At 61.1% G+C, this 27,782-nt stretch overlaps 1 protein-coding gene across 6 annotated transcripts in view; it reads right to left on the minus strand.

The window, feature by feature from the left end:
- Window positions 1-27,782, minus strand: part of SYT2 (synaptotagmin 2) — a 73,855-nt gene that overhangs the window by 44,142 nt on the left and 1,931 nt on the right. The gene's annotated exons all lie outside the window — the stretch shown is intronic.

Consider the following 27,782-nt stretch of genomic DNA (forward strand, 5'->3'; position numbering starts at 1 on the left):
CACACTGCCCTCCGCCCACGCTGCCCTCTGCCCACGCTGCCCTCCACCCGTGCCGTCAGCCGCCATCCCGCCGTCCGCGGCCCCCCCCCCACCGCCTCCCTCTGCATGTCCTCTCAGCACTGGTCGCCTGTCATTCCTTGTTCTCATCACCCCCTCCCCAGACCACGGGCTCCGGAGGGGAGCACCGCCCCACCTCAGAATCTCCGTGGTTCTGAGGCTCTTGGGGTCCCGGCACTGCCAGGGTACGGTGTGACCTTGGGCGACCCCTGAGCCTTGGCTTCACACCTGCTACACAGGGACTCCAATTCCAACCCCAAATTGGAGCCACTGCGGGGACTAAAGGGGCGAGGTCTGTACAGAGACCAGCGCCATGCCTGGAGCACGCGGTCAGCTCCTGCTGGAAAGGAGGGGACGAAGGATGGAGCCTCCTCGCCCACCCTTCTCCCCAGGGGCTTCTCTCCTTGCCACCCACCCCCTTTCACCCAGCAGCTCTTGAGCCCTCATGTCCATCCTTGGCTTCCAGGATGGACGGACAGCAGCTGCAGCCCCCCTCCCTCCCCGCCCAGGCCCGGCCTCTCCAGCTCCCAGCTCTGCCCTGCACTGGCCTCGGATGCCAGCACAGCATCTCCCTGGGAGCCACGTCCAGCTTAGTCCACGCCCACGGCCCAGGAGGGGTCCCCTACACCTCCTCCACGGAGACCCCTGAGCTTCCCCCGACCTGAACTGAAGCCACTGCTGTGGGCTCGGGGGAGGGGGCGGCCGTCAAGAGGGGCCCAGGGGACTCGCTGGTCTCTCTGGATAGGCTCCCTGCCGCTGTCCCGCGTCCTCCTTTCTGTCTGATCTGGGCCTTCACGAAGGCCGCTGCCTGGAGGTGGGCAGCCCGGCCCCAGGCCCCTGCCTGACGCCCCTCAACTGGCCCTGGAGGCAGCCTGGCCAGCTCCCGCAGCCGGTCCAGCGGCTGCTCGAGGAGGGGGAGGGAGGGGAGCCCCCTCCAGAGGCTGCTCCGGCCCTTCCCCTGGCCGGGTCCACGCTCCGCTTCAGAGCTGTGCCGCCAGAGCGGTGACTCTCAGCTCTTCCTCCAGGGATGCAGCAACTGGGCTTCTGCCCAAAGAGCGTCGAAACCCCGCCATAGCTCCGTGACCACAGCTGGTGCCACCGCTGGCCCTCCCCTCCCCCTCTCCATCCTCTCCCTCCCCCTCCCTCATCCCCCCACCCCCCGCCCCCGGGGGTTCATAACCTGAGCAGCACTCTGGAGCCACAGACTTGGAAGGACGGGACCCTCATGGCCGGCAGGCTCTGGGGTTGAGACTCAGACTCTGAAGCCAGATGCCCGTGGGGAGAGGGTCGTGGCTCTGCCCCCTGGCCGCTGCAGAACCTTGGGCAGGTTACTTGGCCTCTCTGTGCCTCCTCTGTCAAATGGGGACACAGATGGTTTGCACCTCATCCCATCACTGTGAAGACCACATAAGTAAAACACGCAGAAACTTGGAAAGGCGTCTGGGCCGTGACGGGGGCCCAGAGAGCATCAGCTCTTTGCCTGCTCTCTGCGGGCGCCGACACGGGAACCAGCACCTGCTCACCCCGAGCCCCTCCCAGAGCAGTGGCTCCTGCGCCGCGTGCGAGGCCTGCGGGCCACGCCTGACCCCCCTGTCCCCTAGTCCCAGTAAGCGTTTGCGTCCACGCTTCATGCAGGGCTGGAGAGCCGCACCTGGGGACCCGCGCATCCACAGCCCTCAGGCAGGGCGGCAGGCCTGGCAGCCGTTAGATTGGGGGTTTTGATAAAGAAATTGTCGAAAACAAAGAATGCAGCTGACAGTGAGCCAGATGCCACAGCAGGGCTTGAGAGTCAGGAAGGGACCCTCCGGGTTGGGGAGGGTGGCCGGCACCTGACCTCCTTTGACCCAGGGACCTGGGCAGCAGGTCAGGGCCCCCACCACGGGCCGAGATGGGCACTTCACCCCAGGGGTTCTCATTCTCTCAGGGGGCACCGAGATAGGCCAGCCACAAGTGGGCAAGTGGGCACCTCGCAGGGCAGCTGTGGAGGTTCCCGGGCTGGTGAGGCCGGCTTGGGCGGGGGAGGGAGGACGTCTCCTGCAGGAGCAGGTGGGGGCGATGAGGCTGGCTTGGGGGACAGGTTTCCTGCAGGAGCAGGTGGGGACAATGAGGCTGGCTTGGGGGACAGGTGGGGACAATGAGGCTGGCTTGGGGGACAGGTGGGGACAATGAGGCTGGCTTTGGGGACAGGTGGGGGTGGTGAGGCTGGCTTGGGGGACAGGTTTCCTGCAGGAGCAGGTGGGGGAGCAGTGAGGACAGCACTCTCCATGGACCAGACTGTACTCACCCCACATGTACAAAACCCCACGAGAGGACTGCTCCTGTGCCCGTTTCACAAAGGCAGAGGGGGTGCAGTGACCTGCCCACGCTCACAGCGGGGCAGGAAGGTGCAGAGTCTCCTCTGGGTCCTGCCCTGCCCCCTGCGCCCCCACCTTGCCGATCAAGGCCGGGCCCATGTTCCTACGCGGAAGCTGGACAGGGTGTGGAGGCCTGGGTGCTGCCCAGTCCTTACAGTTACGCTATGAAATGGGTGTTTGTGCCCAGCTCATGGTGGAGAAAACTGAGGCTCCACAATGAGAATGACTTGCCAGAACTCACTCGGCGGTGAGGGGCCAGGGCTCCCGCCCCACGCGCAGGGCTCCCGCCCTCCCGCCCCACACTCAGGGCTCCCGCCCGCACGCAGGGGGGCCCCCGCCCTGCACCCAGGGCTCCCCCTCCCCGCACGCAAGGCTCCTGCCCCACACGCAGGGCCTCGGTGGCTGTAAACCCAGCTTCTCCCTGCCCAGGCCTCCCCATCGCCCACATGGGCTTCTCTCCAGACTCAGGCCAGAGACGCAGGCCCTGAGAAGAGCGGAGTTTGGCAGAGGCCCCCGAAGAGGAAAGGAACTAGGTCTGAGCCCGGAGTATCTTCCCCGGGAACTCAGGAAGCCCCCCCTGTGACTGCTCAAGAGCAGCCTGAGGCCTGTGTTTAGGGCGTGAGCCACCTGCTGGGCAGGAGCGCAGCTGAGGTGCAGGGTGTGTGTCCTCGAGGGAGGCCGGCCTCGGGGAAGGAGAAGGTGGCAAGGGCCCCCTGTCCTGCACCCCCGGACGTGTGTCCGTCCAGTAAGCTCTGCTGGCCAGCTCCAGACGGCTGGGACACGAGCCCTGCCCGTGAGGGTCTGCACAGCCGGAGGGAGCAAGGCGCGTGGGCTGGGGGAACCCTGGCCCCAGGCGAGGGTGCCTGGCTGGGGCGGGGCTGTGAGAACGGGAGGGACAGAGCAGCATTCAGACAAGGGGTCCCCAAGCAGAGGCGGACAGAGCTGGGGGTCCACACACAGCTTTACTGAATTTGCAGCCACTGTGTTTGCACTAATGGAAGGCTGGGGGCAGCCTCGCGTCGAGCAAGCCCACGGCACTCTTTCCATCAGCCTTCGTTTACTTCATGTCTCTGTCGCATTTGGTAATTCTCCCAATAGTTCAACGCTTTCGTTAGTGTTCTAGGATGATCTGTGGACAGTGATCTCTGACGTCACTGTGAGGACTGGATAAGGGCTCCAATCAAGGTTAGCATCTTTATAAACAAGGTATTTTAAATTAAGGTATTCATGCCGTGACTTTAGACATACTGCTGCCACACAGGACAGTGAACCAGGAGACAGAAAAGCTCATGTGGCCCCAGAGGGGCAGCGGGGCCTCTGGGTCAGGGGGATGAGCCTGGCAGGCTAAGGGGAGGATGGGGTATGTGTGCACTCTAGGAGGAAGACCCCGAGCTGGGGACACGGGGTCGGACGGCTCCTGGGTCGGGCTGGTGACTGGAAGCGGGGTGAGCTTCCCCTTTACAAGCGGGAGCACGGGCCCGGGACAGGGCGGGGGTCCCGAGAGGTGTGAGCTGGGAGTCCACGGGGGGCCTGAGCCAGAATCAGGGGACATGTCCAGAAAGCACCTGGAAACGTGGCCTGGAGCTCAGAGAGAGGTTTGGATGGGGACGTGCCTCCGGAAGACACTGATTCATAGACTTGCTCTGGAGACGTTAACCACCTGGTAAGTGGCTGCGACCAGCTTGCTCCCAGACGTGGACCCAGGCTCATCCTCCTCGCCGTCTCAGTGCGTTCCTCTCTAACAGCTCGTGCCTTGGGTCTGAGCAATTGTGACATGCTCCCAAACTGTTTCTTTTCTCTTTCCTAACGGTCTCAGGTGTGAGTTTCTATCCACATATGATCTACCCATTTTGCAGAACTGGCAAGTTGAGGCATAGCTTTCCTAAGCCACACAAGCCGACTGTGGAGCCTGAAGTGATGCCCACTCCCACAGACCATCAGCTGGGAGGGCAGTCCCCTCAGCTGAGCAGGCCCAGCTGATGCTGGTGCCTGGTTGTGTGTGAGGAGGGCGCTCCCGCCCCGCCACCCCCCCCGTGCCCTCCGCCTTGGCTTGTGGGGCTGCACAGAAATCAACCAGGCAAGAGGAGGCAGCTTCTGCACGACCCGGGAAAGAGGCAACAATGGCTGGGCTGGGCGCTGGGAGGACAGAGGCGGGCTGTCCCAGAGCTGACTTGCTGGATGTCAGCCAAGAGCCCCCCAAATCCACGTCCTTAATGGAAGGGGCAGCGAGGTAATCGCTGCATCGTCTTCCAGTAGTGCCAGGCCTCGAGACCCCGAAGGCCCACTCTCTGCCTGCTCTGGCCCCAGGCCCCAACGGGGGATTAATTGGGCTTTCAAACCTCTTCCTCGGCCGAGTTTCTTGAGGAAATTAGGGTGTCGCGGTGCAAATAATTGAATGTCTTTCCCCAGTCTTCAGGCTCCGCAGCCTTAGCTGCTGTTCCAATGGATGAGCCAATTAACATAACTAATCGCTCCAGGCCAGCTGCAGGCACAGGACCACAGGCCTCTGGGAGGAGTCAGGGAGGGAGCAGGCAGCCGACGCTGGGATGCGGAAACCCAGGAGGGTCCACCCGGCTCGGGGCTGCCCAGCGCCGGCTCCCAGGATGGGGGAGGCGCCCCCGGCCTCTTCTCTGGTGCTGCCCCGGGCAAGGAGCCGAGGACAGCCCTCACACAGTCTGGGCTCTGGGCCGGCCAGTAGCTGGGGGAGGGCTACCCCTCTGCAGGGTGGGAGTCACAGGGCTCCCAGAAAGCTAGGGAGGGGGCGGTCCGGCTGACCCCACATGTGGCGCTGGGGTCTGGCTGCCCCTCCCCGCAGCCGCCTGGAGCAGCCAGCCCGCAGGTCCACAGCCGCAGCCTGCCGCAGCCCGGCTCTGCCCCAGACCAGCTCGGTGCTCCTCCCTGCCTGGCCGTGCGGGTCAGGTCTCTGCCGGGGGCCTGGGGTCCCTGGTGGTCCAATAAGTGGGGTCTGGGTGACCACGGCCCCTTCAGCTCCAGTTGTCGTGGGGGCCTGGGGGCCTGGCAGTGGGTGAACAGTTGAGGATGCCGGTCCCTTTTGAGGGAGGAAGAGAAATGATGAGGATGGAGACTCGGGTAAAGGGACAGGTTTCAGGTAAACGCGCCCTGGAGGATGGAGACAGGAAGTGGAGGCGGTGGAGATGCCCCCGGCCCGGTGTGGGGCTGGGCCCCCGCTCCCGGCTCCGGGCCCAGGGCAGACATGACTGTGGCCCCGACTGCAGGAGGAGCCCGCACAGCGCGGCAACTCTGCACTGCAGTGCTGGGATTTTTTGGTAGTTTTTTTTTTTTCCCTAAAAGTCCTCGTTTCCCAGGGAAAAGCACAGCCAAATGCTTCTAGAAAGGGGCGGCCAGGTGGCCTGGGACGTCTGCCCTTCTGATTCCAGGACCTGGCGGCTGCCCCTCTTCCCGCCCCTGAGCAGCCCTGCCCTCGACTCCAGTCCTGGGGTGCAGCCCGGGGGGCACCTTGGCATCTGTGGCTGAAGCACCGCTCAGTGCCGACCCCGACCCCAAGTCTCTGGCTGAGTCTCCATCATCGAGAAGAGATGCCTTCAGATCCAAGGGGCTCAATCTCACCGCACCCTCCTCTCTCTGAAGGAGCTTCTTTGCGGGGGGAGGAGATGACAGTGCCCCCCTTTGCTGTACCAAATGCCAGTCTGCTGCAGGGGTCTCCGGGGGGAGGGACCCCTCCGCTTGCCCACTGGGTAACACACTGTGCCTTGGTGCCCTTCTTCTGATCTTGGGTCTCATTTCCAGGGAACTTTTCGCTCCAGCTCTGCCTTTCCAATTAGAAAGGGATGTGTTACAATCAGCTAGGGAAACAAAGCCTGACCCAGGGTCGGTGGAGACCCCGCCTTCTCCTCAGGAACCACGCGCACCCGAGGCCAGCAGAGGACCCTCGGCGCCCCCAGGTCTGTGCCCTCACCGGAAGGGCAGCAGGGTCCCGGCCGGTCTCTCGGGCACAGGTGGCTCTCTCTCGGGGGCAGCCAGGACAGAGCAGGGCCAAGCTGGCCCGGCCCGGGGGACAGGCTGCCAGTCTGCTATCTGCGTGCAGAGGACAGCTGGCAACGCAGCGCTCGGGGCTAGGAGGTCAGGGACTCTGCCCGCTGCCACCAGACTCGGGCCCGGCAGGAGGGGCCCCCAGGCCCGTGGGGCAGGATGCCTTTAGATGAAAACAAGCCAGCCCTCAGCCTGGGAGATACCACCCTGCACACGGCGTTTCCACCGGGGCACAGGCTGTGGACACAGGGACAGCTCTCTGCCCCTGAGCTCAGGCAGGAAGGGAGTCAGGTCAGCCATCAGGGGGACACCCACCGGGAGGCAGAGGGAACCCCGTAGGCACGGTAATGCTGAGTCCGGGCCGTGGTCCCAACTCCACTGCCTTCCAGCTGGGGTCCCAGGGCGACTGCACTGACCCTGGGGCCTGTCTCCTCACCAGGAATGGGAGGGCATCAGCCACAGCTCACAGGCTGCAGCAAGGGGTACTGGCCTAGAGTCTGTTCCCCGCAACTGCCCCAGAGCCCCCATGCTGCAGCCTCGGCCAAACGCCTCCCAGATTCTCAGCGCGCGAAGTCTCTCCTGGAAGCGCCATAACATGCAGAGCCCCAGGCCCAGCCTGAGAGATTCTGGGTTGGTAGGTTCAGTTCAGGCACCTGGGGGCTTACCGCGTCCTGAGAAGCAGAGGAGGCCCCACGCCCGCAGGCTGCAGTGTGTGGCGTGGGCCCCGTGCTCGGCGCCCAGCCCCGCCCCTGCCCGCCGTGGCCTCACCCCTCTCTGCCACAAGGACTCCGGAGCAGGACTTCCCGCCGCGGTTCACCCCTTCCCGCCCTCGGTCCTCAAGTCACGAGCCCCCACCCGGCTCCAGACACCTTCTGGGGGCCATCAGGCCATGGGCTAAACAAAACCCTCAGCCTGGGGACCATGTAATTTTTTATTGACTGACTCATCAGCTCACTCACTCACTCGTTCACCCCCTCATTCATTCATTCCCCCCCTCACTCATTCATTCACTCACTCGTTCACCCCCTCATTCATTTGCTCATTCCTTCACTCACTCATTCACTCACTCATTCAGTACTTCTGCAAGCCTACTCTACCAGGCAAAGCACTAGGTGCCAAGGTTGACACATGCAAACCCCACTTGTCAGAAAAAGGCCAAGGAAGTGATGGCCCTAAGGGGCCACAAGCCCTTGGGAACCCTCAGCTCGAAACCCCAAGGGCAGGCTCAGGCTGGCGGCCTCCACCCACCCCTTCCAGGAGGTGGCAGGAAGGGGCCGCCAAGGCTGCCCCAGCTGGCCAGGAGAAGGAGCTGCCTGAGAGATGGACGGTCCTCCTCAGCTCATTCACACGGTCACCGAGAGACAGGGCTCAGGCAGCCTTCTGCCCCAAGACAAGCGGCATCACCCTTGGCAGGAAGAACAATCCTTCCCAGTGAGTGCCCCAGGTTTGCCTCCAAGCAGACCCTCCCCATGGGATTCCCTGAGCCCGTTCACAGCACCGTGGGCTTCTGTTGGCTCCACTTCAAAACTTAGGGTCAACTTCTTACAAACACGTTTCACTGTGGATGTTACCAAACCCATGAAGAAGCAGAAAGAAGGGCCTCTGTGCTTGGCCCCCAGCTCCAACATTTATAAATAGTTTGCAACCTCGTTTGCCTAGATCCCTCATGCTCTCCTTTGTTGGTGGGGGGCGGGGGGGAGCATTTTGAAGTGAGTCCAGATATCATGTTATTTTTCCCATAAATACTCCAGTATAAGTGAAGGCCTCTAACTAAAACACCTTTTAAATATATATACATAGCTTAATGAACTTATGGTTACCAGGGGAAAGTGCTGGGGGAGGGATAGGTTGGGAGTTTGGGATGGACATGTACACATGATCATATATAAAACAGATGACCAGCAAAGACCTACTGCGTAGCTCAGGGAACTCTGCTCAACCTCTGTGATAACCAAATGGGAAAAGAACTTGACAAAGAACAGTTACATGTATATGTATAACTGAATCATTTTACTATACACCTGAAACACAATATTGTTAATCAGCTATATTCCAATATAAAATAAAAATTTAAACACTACATGTATGTCTCTTTATAACCAGCTGGCCATATCACACCTGGAATAGTAATATTACTTAATAGTATACAACACCCAATCCACATTCAAACTTCCCTCATTATCTCAAGCTTTGCCCTTGTATTCTCTTATATTTTTGTCTAGGATTCAGGTCTTATGTTTGAATCTGTTTTGAATTGACTTCAGTATATGATGCAAGATAAGCGTTCAGTTTTCCTAACACCATTTGTTGAAGAGACTATCCTTTCCCCTTTGTATATTCTTGACTCCTTTGTCATAAGTTAATTAACCAAAGATGTGTGGATTTATATCTGGGTTCACTCTCTGTTCTGCGCCATTGACCTGTGTGTCTGTTTTAATGCCTGTACCATACTGTTTTGATTACTGTAGCTTTGTCATGTAGTTCTTGTACACTCATGGCTGAATCTTGAGGCTTCACTGGACACAGTTTTGATTTGCACCACGACCCGTTCATCTCCTGTTCACCTCAACTCTCCTTCCCAGCACCACCAGCCCGGTCACAGCTGTGTCCCCTCTACACTGTCGCTTCCTCAATGTCTTATAAAGCTTCAGACACAGGCTGTCTCTCTCGCCTCTGGGCCTTCGCACCTGCTGTCTCACCTGCTGTCTCCTTTGGCCGGACCCCTCCCCACTCTCCTAGGTGGGAGGCACCTCCAGGATTTGGCTGAGAACGCCTCACCTGCGTTGGTGCATCTCCTGCTGTGCTTGGCCCCCTATCACAGCTCATACCTCCAGGCTCCTCACTTACCTCTGCCCCCGTATGCAGCCCCCACCCCACCCAGGCTGGAAGCCCCTGAGCCGCAGGCTGACTCTAGCCTCTTCCTAACCCAGAAAGGGCCTGGCACAGAACTAGTATTTAATCAGCATTCACAGGGCTGACGTGCCTCACCCAGCAGCAGCACTGGCCCACAGGGCGGTGACCACTCATAGAAACACCCTCGGGTCGCGTGCCGGGTGGAGGGTCAGTACCCAGCAGCAGCGGAGACCCACAGACCAGGGAGAGCCCACCTTCTGGGAGGGCGAGAGAAACAGTCCAGCCAGGCTCTCCGAGCCTCCAGACATCTCCCGCCTCTGCTGTTTCCCTTCCCGTCACCTTCACCCCATCCCTTGTCCTGTTTTTCCACATTAACTGGTCATTAGTCCAAGTTTATATTTTTATTATTTGTTGTGCTTACTCAATCGACTTTTTTGATCACAATTCCTAAATTAAGAAGCAGATAAATGGGGCACAGTTTGTTTCTTTAAAGAGCTCACTAAAATAAGTCATTTAGTCAGCAGCTCTCAATAGGAAAAAAGGTTAAACGATCCCTCATCCTCAGGATGCCAAACAGCTCATTTAACTTGAGTCTCCCCAGTGATCCGACAGCTCAACTGCCCATTTCAGCAGAATCTAGTCCAACCTGCTGGGGAAATGGTAAAATTCTCTCCACCAGAAAATTTCCCACTGAGGAAACTAGGGCAGACAGGCCCGCAGAGCAAGCCGGTGGCCCAGGCCTGCCTGGCGTCTGCATCTTCCTTGTGTCTCACACTTAACACCAGGAGGAGGGACCGTGCGAGGGCAGGGGCCAAACGGGGAAGGGCTCCCGGGGCGGGGGTGGGGGGGTGCTAGCAGGAAACCACAGCTCCCTGGGCGGGCAGATGGGTGTGGGGGGGTCCCTGAGGACCAGAGTCTGAGCCATCTGTTAGGAACCAGAGCTACAGAAGACGCCCGGGGCTGCCAGAGCGGCCTCCTGGGCAAAGGCAGAGGGGCCTCCGGTCCCGCCAGCCCCTGCCTTGGGGCTGAACCTGCCCAGATCCCAGCTGGTAAAGGAGCCGGAAGATGCAGTGCTCAGCCTGTGGAGCCAAGCAGAGGGCAGGCATGGAGTGGGTCTGAGAGCAGAACGGTGAGCGTGTGTGTGTGTGTGTGAACACGGGTCTGGCCAGAGACAGGCGCCAACACTTCAGCTCACGCTTTCTCGAGAAGCCCCTCAGGGTGATGCCGAGTACACAGCAGCCCCTTGCACGCTGCCAGGGTTCCGCCCCCATGGACAGGTGGACCGCTTGGCACGCGCAGAACAGAGGCCGGGGTCTGGGGTCCCTGGGACGGGGGTCCAGCGTCCTGACGGTCCAGCAACAGTGCACACGTATCCACAGACACAAGTAAGCAAACACTTACACACACTCCTCCTGACACACGCGCACTGCACACTCTGACGCACACACAAAGTGTGGCTGAAGCTCCTAAGACGGGCTTTAAATCTTTTTCTTAATGTGATGGAAAACTCGCGAGTGTCGTGCCGGTGTAAGCAGGCTGATAACATCTGTGGAAGTGGTTGATAAATTCAGGGCGTGTCTCACACAAGTGCAGAGACGGTGTCCGGGGTGTAAGCGAATCCCTCTGGTCTAAGCTCCCTGGGTGGGAGTAGGGGCAGCCTTGGCGTGAGGGGAGGGGTCTCTGAGGGTCACAGGGTGTAGAGGTGCCCCGACCCCCAAGAAGGCGGAAGGACAGCCCCGCCCACCCTGTGCGGCCCCAGGTCAGAGGTGTGCAGACAGCACCACTAGCTAACTTCAGGACAGTCTTCACCCAGAAGGAAGACTGTGGTCAGCGGTCACTCCTGTCCTCCTCCTCAAGCCCCAGGCCGCAATCATCAGCAGGGCCCCGCAGCCGGGAGGAGGGAGCTGGGGCCGCAGTGAGGACTCAGGACGCAGCCCCCGCCGGTCGACGGGCCCCTGAGCGAGCGACCCCACCGTGTTGCTCTGGGGCAGATGGAGGGTCTGGGGTGCCGTTACCCCTGGGCCCAGACGGGCAGCTCACAGGGGACAGAGATGCTCTTGGGCCCAATTCCGCCGACACCAGGGAGCCTCTGGCTGCACCTGGCGGGGGAGGCTCCTGACACCCCACGGGGGAGAACCCAAGCCCCCCAGCCCCCAGAGCCGTCACCGAGAAGGACGAGCTTCCGAGTCGCTTCCCTGTAGGAGGGGGTGAGACTGCACTGTCCACTAAATCAAGATTAATGAAGTTCCCACCAGGACTAATTACCGCGCTCCCAGACCAAAGCACTTCCAACATCCAAACGGCCACGACTGGCTTGAATGATGCGGAGGCAGGGGGGACGTGCCAGCTGCCTTAACTCCTCTCTGCTCCCGTCTGGAGCAGTGCTGAGGAAGCAGGCAAAGGGGGCCACGCTGGCGCCCCAAGTCTCAGATCTGTGTTGACATTCACCCCAGTTGTCCAGCGCCCACGTCTCTGGTCAACACAGGCCCTCGACAGGTCACGCAGCCACAGTGCAACGTGGGGGTGTGGAGGCTGGCTCAGTCACACTCTTCCCCAACCCGCCTGGGCCCACGCACACCACCCAAAGCTGCCACGTGGGCAGTGCTGGCCCGGGTGAGTCCAGTCAGGGCCAGTGACCAGTCACGTCCACAGGCCACAGACTGGTCTGGAGGAGCAGTCAGAGCGGCCCAGCCCGGGGCCTCGCCCTCAATTCCCCTGCACCCCATCCCCACGCCATCCATCTGAGCCCTCGACCAGAGCCAGGGCAGGCATCGGACTGAGGCAGCCACACGTGCACGGACGAGACAGGGAGACCCCTTCTCTGAGAAGGGAAGCCAGGCAGCTCAGATCAACCCCCTAGAAGATGGTGGGGAAAGCTCCATGCCACACAACAGTCACCTTAAAGCGTCTGAAACCCAGCGAGGAGACACCGGGCTGCAGTCTGGCGGTGGGAGTCCAGTGTAGGCTCGTTTGTCCTGAGGGCGTCCACACCACAGGAGGAACAGCTGAGCAGCCCCCCTGGGGTGGGGCCCACCTGGGAGAGACTTTGATAAAAACTACCTATTGTTCTAAACCCTGGAAAGGGGAAGGCGCTGCTCAGTCCGGTTGAGAAATCGATGGCGATAGGACTTCCCTGATGGTCCAGGCACGAAGGCTCGGCACTCCCATGCAGGGGGCCCAGGCTGGATCCCTGCTCACGGAACTAGATCCCACCGTCACAACTATGAGTTCACATGCCGTACCTAAAGATCTCACGTGCCAAAGATTCAAATCAAAAGTCCCACATGCTGCAACAAGCCGAACAAGTAAACACATACTAAATAAGCAAAAACCCGACCGAGAGGAGAGGTTGGGGTCAGCTTCAGGGCTGGAACACGTAAGTTAAAAAAGCGGGTGGCAGGGACCCCCCTGGTGGTTCAGCAGTTCAGACTTGGAGCTCATCCTTGTGACCCCCACCTCCCGTCCTAACCTCCAACAGACAGGGTCTCGGGACACAGACACTTTCTCTCTCCTTGAGGGTGAAGGCTTGCTGACGGGGTCTCCAACAGCCCAAGAGAAGGGGGCGGCGGTCTGGGGCGGGGGCTCCCCACGCCCAGGTCCCCCAGGTAGCCGAAGACAAGCTATCCTGAAACTCACTTCGAACACTCTGCTGGGGGGCAGACAGAGCCCCCCATCACCTCGAGGGCCACTGCCCCTCTCTGCCAGCCCCAGCTCCCCGCCCCCAGGCCGCTCTCCACACCCCGGCAGGGGGAGGAGCCCCATGTGGCCCGGGGGACCTCCTTAGCTGCACACGGCCCCTCACACCCTTGCCCCTCTGCTCTCCACAGCACCCCGGCCCCCGAGTCTTCACCCGTGACTCCCTGGTTCCTCTGTCCGTCTGGAGAAGGCCCTCCTGACGACCCCCTCCGGAGAACCCTCAAGTCTATCCCAGCATGCCCTCCATGAGCTGGCGGAGCGCGGGGCCCAGCTCTGAGCGTCTCCACCCGGCCCCCCACCAACACGGCAGCCACAAGAGTGAGTGAGTGAGGCTCACAAGGCCCCCACAGCCGCGTCCTGCAGGCAGTCCCGGCCCCAAGAGCCCCCATGGGGGCACTGCGCCCTCCCAGCCCCGCCCGAGAGAGAAGCCCAGAGCCTGGCCCTGCTGGGGGATGTTCAGCTGGGCTGGGAGCTGAGGGACGCCTGGGCAGATAAGGGGTGCACGGGGGCTGCCCCACTGGACGCTGGGGTGAGCAGAGGGTGGTGAGGCCCCGGCCAGGCTACTGAGATAGGAAGGTCTGTTTTTAAAGAACAGATCCTTTTCCATGCGATTATCTTTTCCCTTTGGCGTCCTTTCTTCTCCATCCCCCGCCCCATGCCCACCTATATGGCAAGTCCTCTGCAGCGAACCCGGAACTGAAGCTGAAATAGGAAGAAGGCTGAGGGCAGGTTCACGGAGGGGCAGTGCCCCTCCTCTGCAGCGGAGGCTGGGAGACAGAGGCACCGTCGTGGGAAGAGCTCCTGACCGTGGACCCCAGACCCGGGTGCTGGACTCGAGGTGGACACCAAGGTGCGTCCCCACCCCCTCTGCCGCCTGCAATGTGAACTCGGGCGCACTGCTGTGAGCCTCGGTCTCCCCATCTGTAAAGTGGGCTCATGCACTGCCTGCACCTTCCTCCTCTGGCCCTGGTACCAGCAAGGGTGGCCCTGTTATTAAAACACTCACAGAGGACACTCCCCACAGAGGACACTCCTCACAGAGGACACTCACATAGGACACTCTCACAGAGGACCTCTCACAGAGGACACTCCTCACAGAGGCCACACTCACAGAAGACACTCACAGAGAACACTCTCACAGAGGACACTCTCACAGACGACACTCACAGAGGACACTCTCACAGAGGACACTCCTCACAGAGGCCACACTCACAGAGGACACTCACAGAGGACACTCCCCACAGAGGCCACACTCACAGAGGACACTCACAGAGGACACTCCTCACAGAGGCCACACTCACAGAGGACACTCACAGAGGACACTCTCACAGAGGCCACACTCACAGAGGACACTCACAGAGGACACTCTCACAGAGGCCACACTCACAGAGGACACTCCTCACAGAGGCCACACTCACAGAGGACACTCACAGCGGACACTCACATAGGACACTCTCACAGAGGACACTCCCCACAGAGGCCACTCTCACAGAGGACACTCCTCACAGAGGCCACACTCACAGAGGACACTCACAGAGAACACTCACAGAGGACACTCACAGAGGACACTCCCCACAGAGGCCACTCTCACAGAGGACACTCCTCACAGAGGCCACACTCACAGAGGACACTCACAGAGAACACTCACAGAGGACACTCACAGAGGACCTCTCACAGAGGACACTCCTCACAGAGGCCACACTCACAGAAGACACTCACAGAGAACACTCTCACAGACGACACTCACAGAGGACACTCGCCACAGAGGCCACTCTCACAGAGGACACTCCTCACAGAGGCCACACTCACAGAGGACACTCACAGAGAACACTCACAGAGGACACTCACAGAGGACAGTCTCACAGAGGACACTCACAGAGAACACTCTCACAGAGGCCACACTCACAGAGGACACTCACAGAGGACACTCTCACAGAGGACACTCACAGAGGACACTCCCCACAGAGGCCACACTCACAGAGGACACTCACAGAGGACACTCCTCACAGAGGCCACACTCACAGAGGACACTCCTCACAGAGGCCACACTCACAGAGGACACTCACAGAGGACACTCTCACAGAGGCCACACTCACAGAGGACACTCACAGAGGACACTCTCACAGAGGACACTCACAGAGGACACTCCTCACAGAGGCCACACTCACAGAGGACACTCCTCACAGAGGCCACACTCACAGAGGACACTCACAGAGGACACTCCTCACAGAGGCCACACTCACAGAGGACACTCTCACAGAGGCCACACTCACAGAGGCCACACTCACAGAGGACACTCCTCACAGAGGACACTCACAGAGGCCACACTCACAGAGGACACTCACAGACGACACTCTCACAGAGGCCACACTCACAGAAGACACTCACAGAGGACAGTCTTCACGGAGGACAAGCCTCACAGAGGACACTTTCACAGAGGACACTCTTCACAGAGGACACTCACAGAGGACATAGACATGAGCAGGGGACACTCCTGGGGGACCTTCTGCTGCCTCCTGGAGAGAGCTACCGAGGCACCTGGCTCTGCACCCAAATCCCGAATCCTGTTTTCCACTCTGTTAAGCAAGCATCATGTGTGGTCCCCCCACCCCTGACATTACAGGAGAACTTGCGGGGAAGAAGTGTGGACCGACCAGGCAGCTGTGGCAGGGGCCCTGGGGCTGGAACAACTTCCCAACCCCAGAAGGAGCTTGCAAGATGTGGAAACAGTCGGAGGAACCAGCCCATCTCCCAGGGTCTTGCAGAACTTGTGAGTGTGGGCCAGTGGCCCGCGCCTGAAGCGGTCCTCAGGCAGCCCCTTGCCCACCTCTGGAGGTGATGGAGCCCCGGGCAGGGTGGCAGAGGGACGATCACATGGGACTCAGGATGTGCGGGCTCTGGTTGTGGCTGGCAAGTCCACGGATGGCAGGGGCAGCTAGGTGCCAGCCCCCCAAGTGAATCCCGTCCCCGTGTCCTCCCTAACACGGGCTCTGCTGCACTCCCACCCTGCAGAGATCAGGGTGGCTGGGGCAGGTGATGGCAGGAAAGACTAGTGCAGACCCTCATCACACACGCAGGGACGAGCCGGCAGACACTCTCCGACACACACACATACACACACACTCGCCCATCCTCCCATCCCCCATGGGGGCCAGCCAGCCTTCTCAGCACACGGCTGCTGTGGCTGTAATTCTATCCTGGGGTCCCGGTGACATCATTTACCACCCACCAGACACATGACCTCAGGTACATCACCTCACTCCTCTAAGAATCCTTCCTCGTCAGTGAGATGAGTCCGCCCTCCAGGACTGTTCTAAGAACTGGGGGACAGATGTGTGTCCCCCTGTCCACCATCACTGTCCCACTGCCTCTCGGACACCTCGGGGCTGCCTGCTGCCTCCCCGGAAGTTCACCAGCATTCCAAACGTCGGCCAGTAGAGACACCCGCAAAGCAGGCAAGCCCAGTCCCCAGAATTGAGGACTGAGGGCCCTGCCCCTCTCCCAGAAAGTTCACCCTGAGAAAGACGCCCCCTTCGCTCTGGGAAGCGCCCTCTACCCCAGGGTTCTGAGAGTCAAGGGAAGCCGGGAGACCCACACCCACCAGGAGGGCAGCAGAGCATCTGATTACACAAGCCTGCTTGGTCCCTGCGGAGCACCTCATGCAGGAGCAACGATCCATTAGTCACCATCAATTATTCACCCCCGTCGGGGCCAGAGCCAGGCAAACGGCATGGGAGCAGCTGGAGCCGGGACCGAACCCACCCCACCTCCAGTCCCCCTAACGGCAGCCGGTTGTCTCCCCACCCACCCGGGGTCCCATGGACGCCCACCTCTGCAAAGTGACACAGTGTGCAGATGGCTGTCACCTGCTGAGCAGATGGCCAGCGAGGCACTGGCCACACTGAGGCCAGCGCTCGGGAGCCTCCCGACAAGGATTTCCAAGAGTCGAGAAGCACACAGACCTGCTCTCTATCAAGGTCGACGGGCACGTCTGGTGGCAGACGTGTCTGGGCAGAAGGTCCCAAGTTCCATGTCCCCAGAAAGATGCCACTGCCAGTGCAGCCCCAGCCTCTTCCTGAAGGTGCCTCTCCAAGGACAGGTCACAGAACCCTGGACTCTCAGAGACAGAGGACAGGCCCTCAGGATCAAGCCTGCCGTGCGGCAGGGCCCCTCCAACAGCCACTGAGTCCCCACAGACAGGGCCCCGCCCCAGCATTCATCCGGTCAACAGTCACTCAGCACCTTTCAGGGACCAGTGCCAAACAGCACGCTGGTTTACACCCACCAAGCCCAAGTCCTTGCCGACCTGTCTTCCTGAGAGTGGGTTGCGGTCAGGCTTCATGAATCAGCTGTTGTTCACAAGGTCCAGGAGGGGATGAGACGGGGACCAGGTCTAGGACAAGCCTGGAGCTCCTGCAGTGAGGGAGGGCCCCAGCTTGCTCCCCCAGCCTGGCCCCGTTCCCCAGAACCACCTCCCTGTTTGGCACTGCTTTTCCAGACTGGACCTGGGCAACAAGCTCTCCTGGTGCCCGAGGGAAGCCCCAGGTCTCCTTTCCTGCCACAAGAACTCTGTCTCCACACATGGACACTGGTCTTGTCTGCCAAGACGCGCCCGCCCCGCTCTTGGATCTGGTTCTGCCCATCAGGGAGGAAGGCAGCGGGCCACCTGGTGGTACGAATGGCACGAGGAAGCTCTGCCAACGTACAGCCTGGGGGAGGGGCCGGGGAGAGGAGGCCTGGGTGACAGGGACCCCAAGCAGGCCCCTCTCGTCTCTGAGTGCAGTGTGAGGGGAGGGGCACCCGAGGGGAGACAGCAGGTGGCCTGGGTGCGGCCTGGGTTTCGCTTTTGCTAGGCAGATCCTGGAGGGTCCTAGTGGCCCCTGGGGAGGGTGGCAGCTGGGCTCTCATAACTCGAGGGATGAACGTTAGACCTTCTGGCCCAGCCACGTGCCCTGGACAGGGAGCCGGGAGGGTGTGGATGATCGGTTTTGGCGGGCATACAGTGGTGATCAGTTTTGGAGGGCATACAGTGGTCCAGGAGGCACTGTGGGTGGGGGGGTGGGGGGGAGGGGACAGAGGCAGGAGAGGCTTCCTCCACCCAAGGGTGTCCTGAGCTCCAGAAGCAGAGGAACGACCCTGTCCAGGTGGATCGAGAGGCTGGAAAGCAGTGCCGCCCTGCGCCAGGGCCCTCTGAGTCCTGAGCAATGCCAGTCCCTGCCCCCCTTCCCCGGCACGGGGTCCCGTCGCATCCTGCCCACCCATGCCTCCTCCCAGCTACAGCTGCCCCCACCCTGCAGCTCCATCAGCTGCTCCCACCCACCAGTCTCGAATCCCTATGCAGCCCCCTCCGTACTCCAGCCTCACTTCAGGGCAGGGGCCCCAGGTAAGACCCGCAGGACAGCGCCCCAGACCGGAGTCCCTGCTGAAAGACCGAGAAGCCACATTGCTCAGGGACCTGGCTTTCGACTCCCTTCAGCCCTAAGGTGGAGTGATGGTGGCGTTTGTAGGGCAAACATGCTGCAATTGTGAATGGACCACACCCAAAAAAGAGCTACTTCGGCAGGAGATGCCAGCCTCCTGGGTTTAAATGAGCAGAACAGGTGGACGGGGCACCCTTGCATGTCCCCCTGCAGCCTTGACTCTCACACACACCCCCTAACCCGAGACCACATCCGGCGCCCATCGCCCTGCTAAGCCCCTCCCACCCCGCATCGTCCCCCCCTCGCTGAACGCAGTGACTGCCTGCACTCGGCTCCCCCTACACGGCCACCCCCACACCCGCATAGACCCTGGGACCACAGCAGTCCCGCTGGTCAGCCTACCCTTTCCAGACCTACCCGGCCCAGCCCCTCCTCTTGGAAGGCGGCCTTACCACCTGCTCGGTCTTCTGGCACAATGTCTAACCACACTTCTCTTCAGAAATGCCCTCTGCATCCACTTGAAATACTTCACATGTCAGGTTAATCCTATGGCCTCTCTGACCTCGTGAATCATTTTTAAAGACATGGAGAGTCTCCCCCACTGGAAGTGAGAGGGGGGTTCACCGGACAGCCGCCCCCCACCCATATACACACGGAGAACACATGGCCACGGGTAATGACAAGAAAAAAGTCCAAGGACACAAAGGTCCCTGGGGAGGGCACTTGATTGCCCCCGTTTCCAGGGACAGCACTGCCCCAGCGTTCCCCGAGGAGTCTGTCTCCCGCCCTCGTTTCTGAGCATGAAATACCCTGGCCTCCCTTCACCCCCAAGCCCAGCCTCCCCAGCAATCATACCACCAGCAACTAATCCACTTCTCAGAAGCCATATTTCTATTACAGCAGGACAAGAGAGCAAAGGTGTAATTGGGCTCGATGTGATGGAGTGTGACAACTCACAGTTAGCCACATGTGTCACCAAGGGACATGAACTGGGGACAGTTTATGCTCAAAAACTCATTTCCAAGAGACACCCAGACGGCGCTGACATCAGTGGCAAGGCGAGGAGGGAGCCACAGACTTGTCTGAGGGGGAGACCTTGGAAGGTCATCCACCACCCCGCCTCTGCACAAACACTCTCCCTGAAAGGCTCTTTCTCTGCTTTTCTAGAGCATCTGTCCGACGCCCTCACCTCACCCGTCTGATCACCTGCCTGATGTCTCAGCGCTCAGGCAGGAAAGTGCTGCCTGATGTCCACCCTGAGTCCTGCGGGCTGCCCCTGTCCATCTCCATCTCTGACGCCGGCCACCTGGGAAACCCCTGGTGCTCAGCCTGGCCTCCATCCCCTGCTCTCCGCAGTGAGGGTCAAGGAGTCTTCCTGGTCCTGAATCCTTGTTCCAGCCTCAGGGGATGAAAGGCAGTCTGGCCTTTGCAAACCATGGACACTTTCCTGGGGCTCTGAGAAGGGCCAGTGGGATTTCCTCGCCCAACCTCCTCATTTTACAGAGAAAGGAACAGTGAGGAAGAGGGAAAGTGGGCGCCGGAGGCCACCTGGGAACCGTGGGCAGAGGCGACACACAGTCCCTCTATCACCAGACCCTGCCCCCAGTGCAGAGCCTCCCCCGGCCCTGCAGACCGCACGCTGCTGCACAGGCATAGCACACCACGAAGGTGCCCAGGGGACCCCTGTCCTGGGAGAAGGCCCCTCCACAGCCCGTGAGTCAGGGTGGGCGCCCCCATCATAAACCCTCGGGACACTGGACAGCTTTTACTCCACACCAGTTACCATAATCGTAATTAAGTGACCCTCTTTTGTTTACTGTCCAGTTACCTCAGACTGTGAGGGCCCTGAGGGCAGGGCCGGTCCGCTGGGTCCTGGCAAGGTGCCTGCCTGTGGACGCTCCTGTGGGAGTGAGCGAGGGAGTGAAGGCCTGGGGGCTGACTGGGGGCACAGGGGCGCGGAGCTGCAGGGCCGGGGCCGGCCTCTCCTCTGACACTGAGGACAGAGAACAGGCAGCATCAGGACGCTCCCTCCCTGGAGGCCCGGGGCACAGAAGGGATTCTTGAGGCTGAGCGCTGCTTTGAGAGGCCCCCGTTCCAGGCGAGCCCAGTCTGCTGCTGAAAGGACTGCGTGAGTCCATGTGCCTTTGCCCTTGTCCTTCCCCAAGCACGTGTCACCAGGGCAGGGCCCAGGTCCTGACCCGGACCCACCATCTCATGCCTCCCGCCAGCCCCTGCCTCTCAGCCTCGCAGCCCCGGGTCAACTCCAGGAGGAGCTGCGGCCTGAAGGTACAGCCTCAGGGTCAAGTTCATCCTCGATTTCCAAGGAACAAGAGCGAGAGGGACCAGGGCCCACGGGCCGGCTGCCCACACTGCGGCAGGAGCGACCGGCGTGTCTGTGGAGTTGTGGATCTTCCCTACTCTGAGCCACATGCCTGGAGGTGTCCCAAACCCAGACAAGAGGGAGCTGCTCTCTGAAAGGGAAGCCAGGGCGCGTGGGCTGAGAGGGGCACCGCGGATCTTTTTAAGGCCAGAGCTCAGGGCCACAGAACCTGAGCCCTGGGGGTCCCAAGCGGCCTAGAGAGGCTCCGATCACTCCTGAGTTCTCTGCCCGCTACTGCAGCCTGGGGCCACCTCCAGTCATCTCGGGGGCACGGGGAGGATGAGCTGAACAAGGCAGAGCCGGGAGCGAAGAATTCCCGCTGCAGCTGGAAAACCCCGTGGAGCACGTCCAGGTCTGAACACCCACCCCCCAGCAAGGGACACACTGCTCTGCTGACCCCTCTCATGGGAGGGATTGTCTTTTCCTGTCTCAGTCTCCCCCTACTCCTGGTCTCTGGTGGGTAGCCCAGGATGGCTGACCGGGAAGCAGCCACGTGCCAGGGTGGTCCCTTACCCCGCGTGACCACAAGGAGCAGGATGTGGGGCCTCCAGTCCAGCGCTCACTCTCACCCAGAGGCTGCCCTTCCAGCAGCTCCAGGCCTCCTGGCCCCATGCTCCACTCATCCTCCCAGGGCGATCTGACCGCAGCCTCTCAAAGCTGGAGCCACGAAAGCCACGGAACAGAAGGCAAGACTTCCCATCCTTCCCGCCTTGGAGCCCAGGGTGCAGAGTTGCAGCCGCAGCTGTGCAGACGCAGGGCCCATCGCAGGCCCATCCGCACCTGGCTCATAGTGCAGGGAGAGGAAGCGGGCCCTTGGCCCAGCAGGAAGGCCGGGCCAGCCTCCCTCACCGCCGGGGCTAGAGCACCGACTCTGCATCTCAGCCCTGGGGCCCGGGAGCCCCGGGTCCAGGCACCACGCTGAGCACTGCTGTCCCAGGAGTTCATGGACTGGTGCCCCAGGCCACACCCCTCCTGTCAGAGTCTCTACTCTGCAATGAGAGCCTGGTCCCACATGGGCCGTCCACTCCAGCCACACAGGAGCTCTCACCCGCAGGACACGCAACCATGGGGCACACACTGGGGGGCCCTTCTCGCCCCCTCTTATGCTCACCGCCCACACCCCAGGGGAAGCCGGGGGTCCTCCCGGGCCCTGCAGGAGTGAGGACTGGCTGCTCTCACAGCCTGTGCTCCCCAGGCGGGGGCCCGGGTCTCCCAGGGAAGCTCAGACCTGGGGCGGCTGCCCTGCCCCCCTGACCCCAGAAGCCCAGTGACCAGCATCAGTGAGCCAACCCAGCTGCCCACTGTGCCTCCCCTCCGTCTCCTGCAAGGCCAGGCCTGATTCAGATCCAGGGCGGCCTCATTAAAGCGATGCCTTTCCTCCCCGGGGGAGAAGCAAACTGGGAGAGCAGGCCTGTGCCTGGCACCTCACCCCGGCTGCCCGACCACACGGACCGCCACACCCGCACCTTCCGGGGCTACCGGCGGGAGGCAGGGTGTCAGCCCCCAAGGCCTCCTTCTGGGATCCGATCCCCCAGCCCCTCACCCCTCAGGCACGACCCGCCCCTCCAGGTGGGAAGAGGGAACCCGCCGGCCCGCCCACGGCCTGAGACGGGCTGGGTGAGGGGGCACGGCTGACGCGGAGGGGAGCCGGGCAGCCCCGGGGACTGAGAAGGACCGCGTGCAGGTCTCCTGCTCACCCAGGGGGTCACAGAGCTCACAGGGGCTTCCTCCCTGCAGCAGCAGGAAAGCGGCTCCCTCGGTCAGCTTCGAAAGGGAGGAGGCGCCCGACATGCGGCCATCAGTTCAAAGCAGAGTCGTCGGGAGGGGCTCACGCCTTCCCTCCCCGCGCCCCTCGGCTATGACTCTGCCCTCCCTCCGCAGGTGACCGCCGGGCAGCCTGCCCCCTGCCCACCTGTGCCAAGGTGAGCAGGACACCTGGGAGAGCTGGGGGCCACTGGGCCTCACGCCCGGCCTGTGGGGGGCAGGAGGGCTGAGTGCCTCCCCGCCCTCCGTTCATTTCTTACAGTTGCAGCCACTACACTCCATACCAAACGCATGGAACGGGGGAATTACGTGCTAATTGCAATATTCCCTAACTGCTGATGCCCCGGGGCCACTGCTTCAGCCCAGTTCTGGAAGCCCTCCTAGGGCTCTCCGTGGCCTGAGGGTGCCCCATCCCACGCAGAGGTGCCCTCCCCACAAACGCCTGAGGGGAGCCGTTCCCCTCCCGGCCACAGTCCTACCCTGGTCCCAGAGGGCCAGGTGAAGGTCTCAGGCTTCCTGGCTTCTTGCAGAGGGAATGGAGGGCTGCCCATCCTGAGCAAACCTGGTTCTGGTGGGCAGCTGTCCTGGGCAGGGAACGTCTCGGGGCCCAGCACCGCCCCCCCCACCTGTGGGTGCTCCCAGGCTGCTGGAGAGGGCGTGGTGATGCCCAGCCTCCCAGCACCATTGGGCCCTTTCAGTCTGTCCACACTGGGAGGGGAAGGAAGGGGCACAGTGGGACATGTGGGGGGTCTAGCCGCCCCCGCCCAGCCAGCCTGGGAGCGGGGCTGTGAGTCCCACGAGCATCCCGGCTTCTCAGACCTGGACGGGACAGAGGGGCAGTCAGACACCAACCAGACCCCAGCTCCCTCTCGGTCCCCAGAGCCCCCAGTATGCATGAGCGCCAAGTGTGCATGCACACGTGTATACACACACGTGCGCACAGACCTATGTCCTGGCTGTCAGAGGAAGCCTGTAATTACTGAATCACGACCTTGTGAAGGCTTCTGGTGCCAAGGCCATCAGGTAAGGCTGCTGAGGCTGGGGCCCAGCACCCCGCTGGTGCCCCACTGCGGCTCCCCTCGCCCCTTCAGATCAGGCACTCCTGAGGCCGCCAAAGCTCCACAGCCAGTCCCACGAAACCCCCAGCAGGGGAGGAGGCCGACTCAATTCCAGCAATTCCATCAGGCGTCTGATGCCTGATTTCCTTCTTCTCCTCCCTGAGGACCTGCGCAGGTAGAGGGTGGGAAGGGGCGGCTGACAGGAGGAAAGTTCTGAGCAATCGGCTGCTGCCGCGGCCGGGCAGAGCTGCCCCCCGCCCCAAGCAGGGGCTGTAAGATCCTGAGTGAGTCACAGAGCTTCTCTGGGCGTTCGTCTTCTCACTGTGAAACGGGGCAGCAAAGGCTGTGAAGGCTGCCCTGAGGGCTGCAGGGATGGAGCCCCACGCTGCTCACCGTGGGGGTGGACTCAGCAAGGGGGAACCTGAAGCAGCAGGTGGGCGCCCGGCTCCGTGTCTCCAACAGAGAATGCTGAGCTCCGAGGACCGACCAGCAGCCAGAGACGACCTGTCCTGACTTTACAACCGCAGCCCCAGTCTGGGGGCTGCCTGGTGGTAGCAAACGCCTGAGGCTCAGTGGCCATTAAACTGGCTGGCCTCTGCCTGGTGTCTGGTCAGATGGTCTCCTGGCCAGACAGGTGGGCAACAGTGGAGGTGCTCCAAGGAGGGAGCTCTCTGGACCCCTCCGTGGCCCTTGCATTTGGGGGTCCTTCTTGGTGGTAACTTTGGACACCTGGCTGAAGCTCAGACATCTTCAGGGGAAGGGCTGGCGGCCAGGGGCTCCTCTCCGCAGTCCAGACTCACAGTGACCAGGATCCAAATTTACCCATCACTCTGGCCACCCCCTGAACCATCAGTGCAGGGGTGAAAATGAAGGATTCTGGGACAAACTCTTCCCAGAAATTAAGTTCTGGTAAGACACGGCTGGGAAGGCTGAAAGACGGAGGGGTGAGACGCTGGACGGCCCTCGAGGAAGTGACGGTTGCCCTTCTTTCTCTTGAGTTTTGAAAAAAAAAAGCCGGGGGTGAGGGTGGGGGAAGGGCTCCCCTCAGCTGGGGAACCCAGAAAGAGTCTGGTCTGTGTGCAGAAGCAACTTGATAATGACAAGGCGCTGAGCTGGCATTCGCCACGCTCCGCACTGTTCCAAACACACTACAGGAACTGGCTCGTTGGATCCTGCCCAGAGCCGGTGTCACCCACATGCGCTTTATCTCCATTCAGCAGACAGGGAGACTGAGCGCCGAGTTTGACTGAGTCACCCACGGTCGGCGTGAGTGCCTTAGACCAACACCTGTGACGGGACTCTCCTCCAAGGAGCCGACAGGCTTCCTGCTCAGGGGACGCGGGCCTGGACCCCAGCTCCCCCGACCGGTGGAGGAGCAGTGTCAGCTGGGCACCTGTGCGATGATGGTTCACGTAGGGAATTCAGAATTCTATTTGTCCAGTGGGACATGTTAACAGTCACCATTTACTGAGAGCTTCCTTGACCTGTGGCCAAGTGTCATTAGCTCTGTTTTACAGATGAGACTCACCAGAGCGGGTCAGGCCACCCCATCACATGCTCTCTCAGCAACCTGTGTGCTCACCTAACACCTGTCATGGCTGTGGTTAATCATCTATGTAATTATCGGTCTAACTGAGTTACTCACTGGATTGTAAGTGCCATGAAGGCAGGAACCAGGTCTGTTTCGTTTCCGGCGCCAAGCACACAACAGACTCTCAAAAACTAAAGGCTGAATGACATAGAAACTGCTGCACAGAGAGGCTGAGTAACTTGCCTTGGCCCCCGGAACACAAAGTCCAAACTGGCAGGGGACTGTGTGCTGTGTTCACACCAGTGTCCACAGCGACCGGATCAGAGCCGGGCACAGGGCAGGTCTCACCAATAAGCACTTGTTGAATTAATAAAGTCACTCTCTGTAATTGGTGGCCTGGAGATTTGAACCCAGGCCTGTAGGGCTCCCAGCCTCTGGGCTTCCCAGGTGGCGCTAATGGTAAAGAACATGCCTGACAATGCAGGACATATAAGAGAGTCGAGTGCGATCCCTGGGTCAGGAAGATCCCCTGGAAGAGGGTGTGGCAACCCTCTCCAGCATTCTTGCCTGGAGAATCCCATGGACAGAGGAGCCTGGCGGGCTACAGTCCATGAGGTCGCAAAGAGTCGAACACGACTGTAGTGACTTGGCGTGCATGCATGCCTGCTTCCTACGGTAACACCGCCCTGTACTGAGTAAACACCCACGACTGTTCTCTGTGGCTGCCGTTTAGGTTCGGAAAGCATATCCACATCACCCTGACCCCTGAGTTGTCTGGCTCATGCAAAGCAGGCCCAGCTGCAGCTGGAACCGACGTCAGGAACATCCAACGACCCAGTCCAGTGACCCGGCTGCAACGCCAGGTGGAACAGCTCCTCCTTTCCCACAGCCTTCGACCACCTGAGAGGAGGGGGCACGAGCCACTCTCCCAGCCCCAGAGCCCCGGCCTCCTTCCCACCATCCTAACACCCCCCCGCCCCACTCCCAGCCGGACTGCTGCTCCTGCACCCGCTCTCTGAGGGGTCCTAGCTGAGAGACGTCCGAGCCCTGAGAGACCGAAGGGGCACTGGAGGTCAGACCTGCCTGGGCTGGGGAGGACCGGCTTGGAGAGGACAGGGAAGTGGCTTCTGCAGGTCTCTGCTGCACCAGGGACAGCTCTGTGGCATCTGCCTGGAAGCCGCCTGAGGGCGGAAGGCCACAGTGTGAGGTCAGAGCATCCGGCCCCAGCTCCAGAAAGGGTCTCCCTGCCCCTGCAGGCGTGCATGAGGTACGCGCTGTGCCCGGGGGTAGAGCCAGCAGCAGTCAGGAGATGAACCCAGCTGTGAGCTCTTCTGTGGGGAAACACCAGCACCTTTCTCTTTCCCGGTCCTGATCTGTGCGTGGGCAGCAGGCCCCAAAGCTGCAACACTGAAAGTTGTATTTGCATAATCCGCCCCCCCAACCTAAAAGCCGTTGCCTTAAAAAAAGCCCTGGACTGCTGGACGAAACTCTCAGCAGAGTAGTCGGGCTCCTCCCTCCAGGGACAGGGGCCAGGTCCACATGAGGCTAGACGTGGAACACTTATCTCTTTCCCCTGCTTCGGCTTTCCAGAAGCTCCCAGCTCCTTCTTGGAGAAGGGGAGCATGTGAACCTTAAGCCTAAGAGGTGCCCAGAAAAAGCTAAGCCCCCCTGGGGCATCTGCCTGAGAGCCAACCTGGCAGAGGCTGGTCCCCAGAAGAGAGGAGCCCAGGGAGAGGACCCCGCAGCTCTGGTCACTCCCCAGGGTTGTGGAGAGCAGGGGCCTGGGCCGAGCTCCCTGGGCGGCTGCCGTGTGCCTGGCCAGGACCCCTGGCGCTGACTCACCTGGGTGCCCAGACCCATGCTGCAGCTTGCAGGGCCTGCCAGGCCACGGCTCACCAGGACACCAGGCACGTCCCACTGCATCAGAGCTGCCCTGCCCCTCTCACTGACCCCCAGGGCTGGGCCTTAGGGGCCCTGGGCACGGCTCTTCCCTCTGGCTTCTCTAGGGGTAACAGAGATGCAGCCTGGAGGTCAGATGTGGCCTTGAGCAGGGGGAGATAGCTTGGGAGGGTTAAGGGTGCCCTGCTCTTAACGGTCACACCCTCTGATGAAGTGCCCAGGTTCCCAGGGGCCAGTTCCACGGACTGAGGACACACTGTTACACACAGGAGCCTCCCCTCAGGGGGGTAGAGGGGCCGAGAAGGGCGCCCTCCAGCTCCCCATCAGACCCTAGCCCACCTTCCTCTCTCTGGGTGTCCCCAGATCCTAAGGTCCTCCTGTCCCCCGGCCCACCCTACTCCAGTCGGGGAGCCCTCGCTCCTCACTGCAGTGCCCCCTCCTGGGTCAGCACCTCCTCGTCCTTGTGCTCCTGTATCTCTGCCACCACTGGGGAAAGCAGCTCTCCTCTCCCTGACGGGGGAGGGGGCGTGCTGCAGAGGGAGACCAGGCTTTGGTGCCCCCCACACCATGGGCAAGGGGTGTCCTGACTGCACCTGTGGAGTGTCGGGATGAAAATGAGGAAGGAGAAGGGATAAGCCATGTCTCTCGAATTAAAAAATAACCACTCTGTGCCCAGATTTGGGGCAGGAACAGAGGCGGAGGTGGGGGTAAATGATAGGGGTCCAGAGAGGGGGAGGGACTGTCTGTGCTTCCTGGGCT

The sequence above is a fragment of the Giraffa tippelskirchi genome, chromosome 5, assembly GCF_054371585.1.
Source record: "Giraffa tippelskirchi isolate mGirTip1 chromosome 5, T2T-mGirTip1v1.2.pri, whole genome shotgun sequence".
NCBI classification, from domain to species: Eukaryota; Metazoa; Chordata; class Mammalia; order Artiodactyla; family Giraffidae; genus Giraffa; species Giraffa tippelskirchi.